The 10,279-nt window shown below is 39.4% G+C and overlaps 1 long non-coding RNA gene across 1 annotated transcript in view; it reads right to left on the bottom strand.

The window, feature by feature from the left end:
- Positions 1-450: 450 nt before the first annotated feature.
- The window catches only part of LOC111827446, a 17,274-nt gene continuing 7,445 nt past the window's right edge, over positions 451-10,279 (bottom strand). The window contains exons 2-3 of the long non-coding RNA XR_002831027.1: positions 1,751-1,868; positions 451-835 (exon numbers count right to left, since the gene is read on the bottom strand). This is a non-coding gene — a long non-coding RNA (uncharacterized LOC111827446). The remainder of the gene's footprint in view (positions 836-1,750; positions 1,869-10,279) is intronic.

The raw sequence follows: 10,279 nt of genomic DNA, 5'->3' as shown, positions 1-10,279 counted from the left end.
AGGAAGAAAAAGTTGATGCAAACTGCAAGGTATGCACAGCCTGGGAAACGCAGGGTGACATCAATAGCAGAGATACTGAAGCTATTAGGGGCCTTAGAGGTTGTCTAGCGCCCAACTACTCAAAGTGCAGTCCACGAACCACCACCATCAGCATCGGCTGGGAGCCTCTCAGAAATGCAGAATCTCACTCCAGAATATGCATTTTCAAAAGACCTTTGGGTTGTTCACATGCACATTAAAGACTGAGAACCCCTGGTTTAGAACAATCCCTTCCCCTAACCAGAACAGTGAAATCTTGCCACAGTCACTCAGGGATAAAGTGGTGGGCCTGGTCTTCTTTCTACAGCAAAATGTAGCTGATTCAACTAAAATAATAATGGATAATATTTATCAATGATTATGTGTCAGGAATTATTCTAATTGCTTTATATCTAATTCTTACAACAACGCTATCAGTGTCCCTCTTTCACAAGTCAAAAATAAGATTTAAATAACGTGCCCCGGCCACACAGTAACTGGCTGAACCCTTGCCTCAATGACTGTGTTCCTAACCACTGAACTGGCTGGATGGATGGACAAATGGATGGACAGGTGGACACAACCTTTTGCTGCATGTTAGCCCAACTTATCTGACAAGTATCACATTTAAGTATGTTAGGGACATACTTTAGTATTCCCTGCTTATAGATTTTTCTGTTCTTTCTTATTTACCCACTGGTTTCTTCTCCCAATTCACTCATTCACTCCAGTCTTTACTGTTGTTTATTATCTATTTCAGCTCTGCTCAGGGGATTATGATGATCAAAACATCCTCTTCCCTCATAGAGTTTGCAATCTAGAGGGAAAGACGAGATTAAATAAATAACACATAAACATATATTTACCTTCAAGCAGTGCTCTGAAGGAAAATCACATAGAGCTGAAAAAATGAGGTCATAACCGCATCTTGAAGTCAACCTTCTCTTTTGCTCTACCCCCTCCCTGCCATTTCACACATACTTTACCTTCTTCATCACTATCTCTCCATTCAAACATCAAACTCATTTTGCTAACATCTTACATTCTTCCAAATCACATAACTTCCTAATGCCCTCCCCCCACTCAATTTGGCATCTGTCCTACTTTCCTACTTCAGCTATAATTAATTACCACAATCTTGGTGGCTTAAAACAAAGCAAATGTATTGTCTCAAAGTTCTGGAAGTAAGAAGCCCAAATTAGATCTCCCTGGCTAAAATCAAGAAGTCGGCAGGTCTGTGTTCCTTCCGGAGGCTCTTGGGGAGACTCGGTTACCTGCCTTTTCTAGAGGCTGCCCCTCCAGCCACCAATGGCATGGCTCTGACCTCCACTTCTGTTGTCTCCTTCTCTGAATCCCATTCTCCTGTTTTCTGCTTTCACGCATAAAGCCCTTTGTGATTACACTGGGCCCACCCAGATAACCCAGGGTCACGTCCCTATTTCAAGAGCCATACTTTAATCATATCTGAAAAGTCCCTTTTACCACGTGTACTGGTAACATATTCGCAAGTTCAGGAGATTAGGATGTGGGCGTCTTTGAGGCCATTATTCTTCCTACCACGGCAGACTCATTCAATTTGCCTTGCCCTGTTCCTAGAGTCTGTCTCCATGCATTCCCTTCATCCTATTAGCCACTATCCACTATCTCCTTCTCATTCTTTCCCCTCATAATACACCATGTAATGATTCCAGTAAAACCCAGTCAACAGGAAGAAGGAAGCATGATGGTCAACCTGAGCAATGACTTTTCCACTGGAGCATAACCTTTCTTCTTTTTTTTCAAACAATGCTTTTGTCTTGGATTAGATTTTCTAAAATCCAAAACATCACATTTCCCGGTTCAAAATGTGCCTACAAAACAATAGAAAAGACCATCATTTTTTCCAGGTAATTTTTATAAAGGAAAAAGTTACAGTGCAACAGTTCATTATACTGGTGCAGACAATGGGAAGATTAATGAATATATATCAAAAGGAACTTAAGCTCCAAAAATCTATCCTAAAAATAATTAGGAATGAACACAAAGATGTGTACTTATTTATAATGATGAGTAGAAAACAATCTAATTATTCAAGACTCAGGATTGAATTATTATATTTGTGTAGCAGTTCACTGTGTAACCTTTAAAGTAATATATACTAGCGTGATATATGTAGTACTAAGTGACATGGAAATAGAGTAGTGATACCCATTTTTAGAACACTACAACATGGTTGATTAATATACATGATTATGTCCAGAATTTGGTATTAAGATAAGATAACCACAGGGCTTCATTTTTATTATTATTGTGGTTTTATCTGTGGCTTTCTAATTGCTCCACTACAACATAGGTTACTAAGCAATAAAAAGGCAGGGTTGACCTAGCAGGTTGGCTCAGTGGATAGAGCATCAGCCTATGAACTGAAGGGTCCTGGGTTCAATTCCAATCAAAGGCATGTACCTTGGTTACAAGCTTGATCCCTGGCCCTGGTCGGGGCCCATACGGGAGGCAACCAACTGATGTGTCTCCCTCACATTGATGTTTCTCTCTGTCTCTCCCCCTTCCTTCCACTCTCTCTAAAAATTAATGGAAAAATATCCTCAGGTGAGGATTAACAAAAAAATTTTTTTTAAATTAGAACACAGATTTATTACAAGTAGGGTTTACTGATAAACATACAGATATTTAATAATATATCTGCATTATGTCATTAAATATAATAGTACATTTAATATAATATATCACTGAATATAATATAATGACTGAATATACAATATTTATTTTGTTTTTACTTTTTCCCAGGAAGTTCTTTAAGGCTCCCTGTGTTCACTCCTCATAATTTATCCTACATACAAGAATAATTTTAATTTAATCTGGGTTTTTAGTTGTCATTGTTACCATAGGAGCAAATATCTTTCCTATTCTTCTATATCATGACCAGAAGAAGAAGGTTTTTCTAGCCTGATTCTCATCTATACCCCTGCAATATAGAAACCCCAAGGACAATTTATACAAAAACTCAAGGGCTACATCACTGTTCTTTGGTATATTTGTCCAAATTTGGTTCAACCATACAGAACCTTTTAATATAATCAACAAATCTTAAACACTAGACAGTATAAATAAGAGCCAACTAACAGCTGCTAGCAATGCTGCTCACTAAAATCTACAGGAATTTTACTTTGCCTAAACTGATAAACCACAGTGACAAAAAAAGGGGGGGGGATTTAAAAGTTAGATTTGATAGTGCATGTAAAACTAAGGACAAAAAAGAACTACGGAATTGATGCACACCATATCGAAAGAGACTTAAAAATATGGAACTAGTTGTTGAAAATCAGTAATTCAATACAACTGGGATAGTCCACCTTCAAGATTTGGGAATTTAGCTATACAATTTAGTAAAACCTCTTTAAAATGCCCCACTATGTCATTAATTTGGTTTTTCCTGAGAGTCCTACAAGAACCCATGAATGAGCACATAGAGGGTGTATTTCCCATCAGATAAGAGACCATAGCAGAGAGGTACCATGGCTCTTCTGAGCACCTCCTGATTTTCAAAATCACAAATTCTGACCATTCACTACCAACTAGCCTCCTGGCCTTTTTGTTAGCACCCACTACTACTAGACTTTATTAGTTAGGAATTTTCTCACTTCTTCAGTATAAAGTTACTTTACTAAAATAAACATCTATGAGTATCTACCTAATGCTTAACACTCATTTGCCTCTAAGGATAAACGGGACGTACTCACTACCCTTAAAAATTTCAGGAGTAACTTATCTCAGATTCCCATCTGAGGTCTCAGCTCTTCTCAATCTCCCCCTCTTCCATGCTCCCAACCCCAAATGATCCCCTTACCCAGTGTCCCCAATGAACTTTACTTCCCACTGTTGACTGCCTTCCAGATCCCTGACTCCTACTTGAAACAACTCTGGCCCCTCTACTTTGCTCTGGAGAGGTTCTCTGCTTCTTACAGACTCTGCCTCTGAATCCAGAGGCATCCTAGCCCTAAGATCCAGGTATTTTTATTTAGGGAACATCTCCTGGTCATACCCCAGATGAAGTTATTCCCACCCTCGAGTGCCCTCTAAGACATATCGACTCATTAAGCCGCCTCGTTCCTTGAACACACCCCAAAATGTAACAGAATGCCACAGGAAGCCAGTGGTGTGCATCACCCATTCAAAACCAGACATTCTTTTTCAGCCTCTTAATCTAATCTTCTGCACTTTCTGTCATGACCTCCCCTTAGGGCAGAATGAAAAAGGGAAGACCATAGATCCTATCTCTTATATGAATTTCAGACCTGAATCAGAGGATCTCCTGGGCTATAATTTTCCTACAGTCCTCGGTTTTGAGAAGTGGAACTGCCTAGTATTCGTTATAAATTGTTTAGAAAGATGGTCACAGCAGTAGCTCCATCCCGTATACCTGTTGCAGTCTGAGTTTTCCACTCATAAAGCTCAGGAGCCTCCCCTTAAATCTGCATTGGCCCTCGGACTTGAATCTATTACAAGGACGCAGAAGAAGTGAAGATGTGTGGCTCCAATGCCAGGCTTTCAGGGAACTTACAGTGCCTCTTTCCATGCTCCTAGACATTCCTGGTTGGAATGCTTCCTTAACAACACAGTGCTGTAAGGAAGCCCAAGCTAGCCAAGAAGCCAAAAGAAGAACATCAAGGCACCGCACTTGCAACTCCAGTGGAGCCCAGTCTTGAACCAATCCCTCCAGCTGAATGTAGCCACCTGAGTAATAGAACAACCACCTAGCCAACCCACAGAATCATGAAAAATAACTACCTTTTTGGATCATTGTTATACAACGATAAAAACTGAAACAATATTTAAACCCAATATTTAAAGAACCTGGGTTTAAATCCCACTTACTCTTCCACTCACTAGCTGTGTGACCTTAGGCAAGTTATCCGTCCCCTCTGTGGAGCTAGATGTCCACCCCTTCTTTCACAGTAATACAATTTTCACTGGGTACACAACTGCCCGGCTAGACTACATTTCCCAGCCTCCCTTACATTGAGTGACCATTGACAAAAGAATGTGAGCAGGATAAAGGTGTGCCATTTCTTGATCTGAACCTTAAAGTCATTGGAAATATACTTCCTCATGCTCTCTTCTCTTCATAAAGGACTGGAACATGGATGTGCCCCAAACCTACCTTCACCCAAGCAAATATAGACAATATCCTAGATAATAGCGCAGAAACAAACAAACAAACAAAAAGGAATATGGTGCCCTGAATCAGTATGTGGACCCGACCTGCCCACCAGCCTAGACTCACTAGACTACAACACGAGAAAAATACACTTCTGTGCTTTTAAAGTCACATTGTTATTCAGTTTTTTTGTTATGATATCTTAGTCTTCATCTAACTAATATACCCTCTCTGCCTTAGTTTTAAATAATGCTTGAGGTCAATTTGGAATTAATTGATATTCTTTTCATAAAGGGGAAATGATAGGAACATTATAAAATTATTAGGGTCTTTCAATAATCCCCTACAGGAAAAGTATCTTGCTGCAGTTGAATACTATAAGACAGTCTAAAATAATGTTGTGCAAGGAAATTTCTTATAACTTATTATAAGATAGAATGTGTTCAAGGCTATGAAAAAAATATTTCATGCAATTGTGACTTTAGTTGAAAAGGATTCTAAGAGCATTCAAAGCATCCAACCTACTGTTGGACTAGGATTAGTTGCTCAGATTAGCAATGTATACTTCCAATTTTAATTCTTGACCAAATGAGGTGAGGTTCCTGTTTCAACTTGGCTAGTCAATATTTTTAATTTCTTAAAAGTAAATAAGGCAATTGATTTTTAGCAAATTTGGTATACTAGTTAAGAGATAAAACATACTTTCTATTATGTGGTTCTTTCATTCTATTGTATTTGGGGATCAATCATGAAGATAAATGTGATTAAATGGAACAAATTTTCCCTTATTGTTTTTGACCCAGTGGAGTTCATTTGAGGGTCAAATAACTGGAAACACAGGACTAGGAAGCCAATTTTTATGAAAGAGAATTAAGCACAAATGCTTTATTTAAATATTTATGCTTGAAAGGAATTCTCTCTGAAATCTCATTTAGAGCTGCCCTTATACAGCAAGAATTTTGGTAAACTTATTGCAAGCTATGAACAGATGTGTAACAAGGCAAAATGTGTCCCAATGTTATCAAATGAAAAAACACAGAACTGTACTATTTCACACTAGTCTGCCAAAATTCATAATGGATGACTCACTGAAGTTTATAAAATAAGAATGGATAAAATATGCATAAAGCTTTACACAAATATGTTGTTTTCTCATGTTTTTAATGGTTGCTGCAGAATTTGTGTTAAAATTGATGCTAACAGGCCTGAGAGAATAACCACTTAATTCAAGAATAAAATGAAAATAAGCTCAGTTGTATATTTCTTCATATTTATATGAGTAGGTTCTTGATGTTTTAAGGTCTGTTTAGCATTCTAAGATTGCTAAGTGTAGGGAATAAGAGACAAGGAAGCCTTGACCAGTGTGGCTCAGTTGGTTGGCGTCGACCCATGTACCAGAAAAGGTTGCTGGTTTGATTCCAGGTCAAGGTACATGCCGGGTTTCAGGCTCCATCCCTGGTAGGGAGTGTGCAAGAGACAGCTGATCGATGTTATGCTCTCACATTGATGTTTCTCTCTTCTCCCTTCCTCTCTCTCTAAAAATCAATAAAATATTCTTTTTAAAAAAGGGGGGAGGGGGAGACAAGGAAAAAAGCCAATACCCAATGTTAGGGTATTGAGAATATTAAAATCCACGTAAAGCGGGGGGTGGGAGGGTGCGGAAATAAGGCAATGGAAATGTATGTTAAATAATCTGGATGCTAATGCATCTTCCTCCTAGAGATCTGGCAATTAACAAACCAGATCTCGAGTTATAGATATAGCTTTTAGGGGGAAAGTTTTACTTCAAAATTTAACTCTTTTAGATAATTTAGTATTATAAAGGAACAAATTATAACTTTATTATGAGGGAGATCTGGAAAATACCACTTTAACCAAGTGACCAGAGTTAAAATCATCAGTAGTTAGGTAAGCTGGCATCTTCGCCTCCTGACATGATCCACTAAGAACACACCTCACTATTCCAATAGTGCCACCCAAAACGCATAACCTGAACCTGACCCCAAGGAAACATCACATAAACCTAAAGCGAGGAGCATTCCACAAAACATTGGTCTATATTCTTCAAAAGTTACATCTTGAAAGACAAATAAAGGCTGAGAAACTGTCCAAATTAAAAAAGGTTTAAAAATACATGATAACTAGATGAAAAGCAGGTTCTTAGGTTGGATCCTCTATTGAAGAGGAAATTGCTCTGAAGAAATTGTTGGTTTTAAGGTGATTTTTCAATTACAGCTATTGAGAAAACTGAATATGGGCTGCAAATTATCAAGATGTTATATTTCCTGAATTTGATAAATGAGCTCATCCTTAGGAAAGACATGCTTAAGTATTTAGAAGTAAGAATATATAATGTCTGCAACACAGGTTCAGAAAATGCTACCTATAATAAAAAAAAGCATAATATGCCAATTAGACCGGACAGCCAAATGACCTTCTGGACATCATTCCAGACAGAGCCGGGTGGCAGGGGCCAAGGCAGAGGCGGTTAGGGGTGATCAGGCAAGCAAGCAGTTAGGGGCAATCAGGCAGGCAGGTAAGCAGTTAGGGGTGACCAGGCAGGCAGGCAGGCAGAGTGGTTAGGGAAATCAGGCAGGCAGGCAAGTGGTTAGGGGTGATCAGGCAGGCAGGCGAGTGGTTAGGGGTGATCAGGCAGGCAGGCGAGTGGTTAGGGGCAGTGAGGCAGGCAGGCAGAGTGGTTAGGGGTGGTCAAGCAGGCAGGCAGGCAAGCGGTTAGGAGCCAGCAGTCCCAGATTACGAGAGGGTGCAGGCTCTGTGACCCCCCTCCCATGCACAAATTTCATGCACCAGGCCTCTAGTGTATATATAAGGAGAGAAGGAATAATAAAGCAAATGTGACAAAATGTTACTAATTGGTGAATCTGGATAAAGAATTTATAGTTCTTTGTACTATTTTTATAACTCTTCTTTAAATTTAATAAACTTAAAAATGCTTAAGTATAAATCTTTTTTTAATGTATTTTATTGATTTTTTTACAGAGAGGAAGGGGGAAGGATAGAGAGTTAGAAACATTGATGAGAGAGAAACATTGATCAGCTGCCTCCTGCACACCCCCCACTGGGGATGTGCCCAAAACCAAGGTACATGCCCTTGACCGGAATCGAACCTGGGACCTTTCAGTCTGCAGGCTGACGCTCTATCCACTGAGCCAAACCGGTTAGGGCAGTATAACTCTTTTAAAACATGAGGTTATTAATACTTTATAATATAAAAGAAATATTATTTTCAATACCATCTTGATTAATAATGTTGGTGAGGTCTATAACTTTAAAAAAAAAGATGTTTATGTCTTAGCAAAATAAAAATACAGATCATTAAAGCTATTCATTAAACATTTTAAGTAGTAATGCCCATGTTTGAAATGGATATTTTTTAAATGCTTTTCTTTCACAGTTGTTTCATTGGAAATTTCTGAGGAGACTATTTTGAGTGCACATTATTAAGCACCTAACATCCATATTATAATACTAGAGGCCCGGTGCACAGATTCAAGCACCGGTGGGGTCTCTCAGCCTGGCCAGCACCCTCTCGCAATTCGGGACCTCTCAGGGGATGTCGGAGGCCTAGTGCACAGATTAGTCTCGATCCCCACAGGCTAGGCTGAGAGACCCCACCAGTGGACATGCACCGGGCCTCTAGGATGTATATAAGATCTTTGATTAATCTCTTCCTACCCTCCCCCTTTCCCCTTCCCCCTTCCCTCTGAGATTCATCAGTCTGTTCCATGTTTCCATGCCTGTGCATTGAGCGTCTGCCCCCTGATGGTCAGTGTGCATCATACCTACCGGTCAAATGGTCCAGCGTCGAACGGTCAAATAGTCAACAGTTGAACGGTTGAATGGTCGCTTAGGCTTTTATATATATAGATACAGTGTACTACAAATCCAAAGCTCCATGGCTCCCCTACAAATCCATTCCTTCAGCATATTACTGGGCCCCATTTTATAGCAAATACTGCACTACTTGTGGGCCAACTCAAAGCTCAAGTGTAATTTCCAGTAAACTGCCAGTTCCCAGATGGATATCTCTAGCCCAGAACTCTCCTGAGCTGAATTCCACATGGGCCAAGACCTACTATATGTCTTCACTTGGATGTCTCACAGGCATCATCCTGTACATGTCAAACTCCCCTCCAAATCTGCATGTCCTCCAGTCTTCCTCTGTTTCAATTAATACCGAATCCTTCTAGTCGATTCCAGGAGTCATCTTTGCATTATCCACCTTCCTCGCCTCTCATAGCCAATCAGATATCAAGTCCTCTTGTTCCTATCTCTAATATATCTTTATCTACCTTTCTCATCTCCATCTAGGAGAGGCAAGTAAGTTTAGTGACTAAAGTCGTGATTTATGGAATCAGATTACTTGGATTTCAATATTTATCTCATAGCCGTGTGACCTTGGGTAAGTTACTTTGCCTCATTGTGCCTCAGTTTCCTTGTCTATAAAATAAGGACCAGTAATGGTATCTATTTCATGGGATTCTTATAGTATGTACTCAATAACTGTTAAATATTACTGTCTACCTTCCCACCACTGCAGTCCAAATAACCATCATCTCTCAAGTAGACAAACCAACCTTTGATCGATTTCCCTAATTCCACATTTGTACCTCTCTCCTTAATACAACAACTAGAGAATCTTTATTAAAAACACTAACAAAAGGCCCTGGCCAGTGGCTCAGTTGGTTGAAGCTTTGTCCCGTATATCAAAACATTGCGGGTTCGATTCCCAGTCAGATCACATACCTAAGTTACTGGTTTGATCCCTAGTCAGGGTGTGTATGAGAACCAAGACATTAATGTTTCTCTCACACATCTCTCTCTCATCCTCTCTCTCTAAAATCAATAAAAACATATCCTTAGGTGAGGATTAAAAAAAAAAAAAAAACCTAACAAAAGCTTGTCGTTGTTCCCTATGTTCCAGTGGCTTCCCATGTCCCTTAAATAGAATCCAAATTTTTTTTTTCAAAGGCTATATACATGACCAGCCTAGCCTAGTGTTTCCCCAACTTTTGACAGCTGAAGACCTCATGATGGGCAGTCAGTTGACACAGTGTTATGAATTTTAGGTTAAGAAAAGAAACA

The sequence above is a fragment of the Myotis lucifugus genome, unplaced genomic scaffold, assembly GCF_000147115.1.
Source record: "Myotis lucifugus unplaced genomic scaffold, Myoluc2.0 scaffold_166, whole genome shotgun sequence".
NCBI lineage: Eukaryota > Metazoa > Chordata > Mammalia > Chiroptera > Vespertilionidae > Myotis > Myotis lucifugus.
The sequence above is the reverse complement of the archived record's forward strand: the minus strand, read 5'-3'. Positions and strand labels throughout refer to the sequence as shown.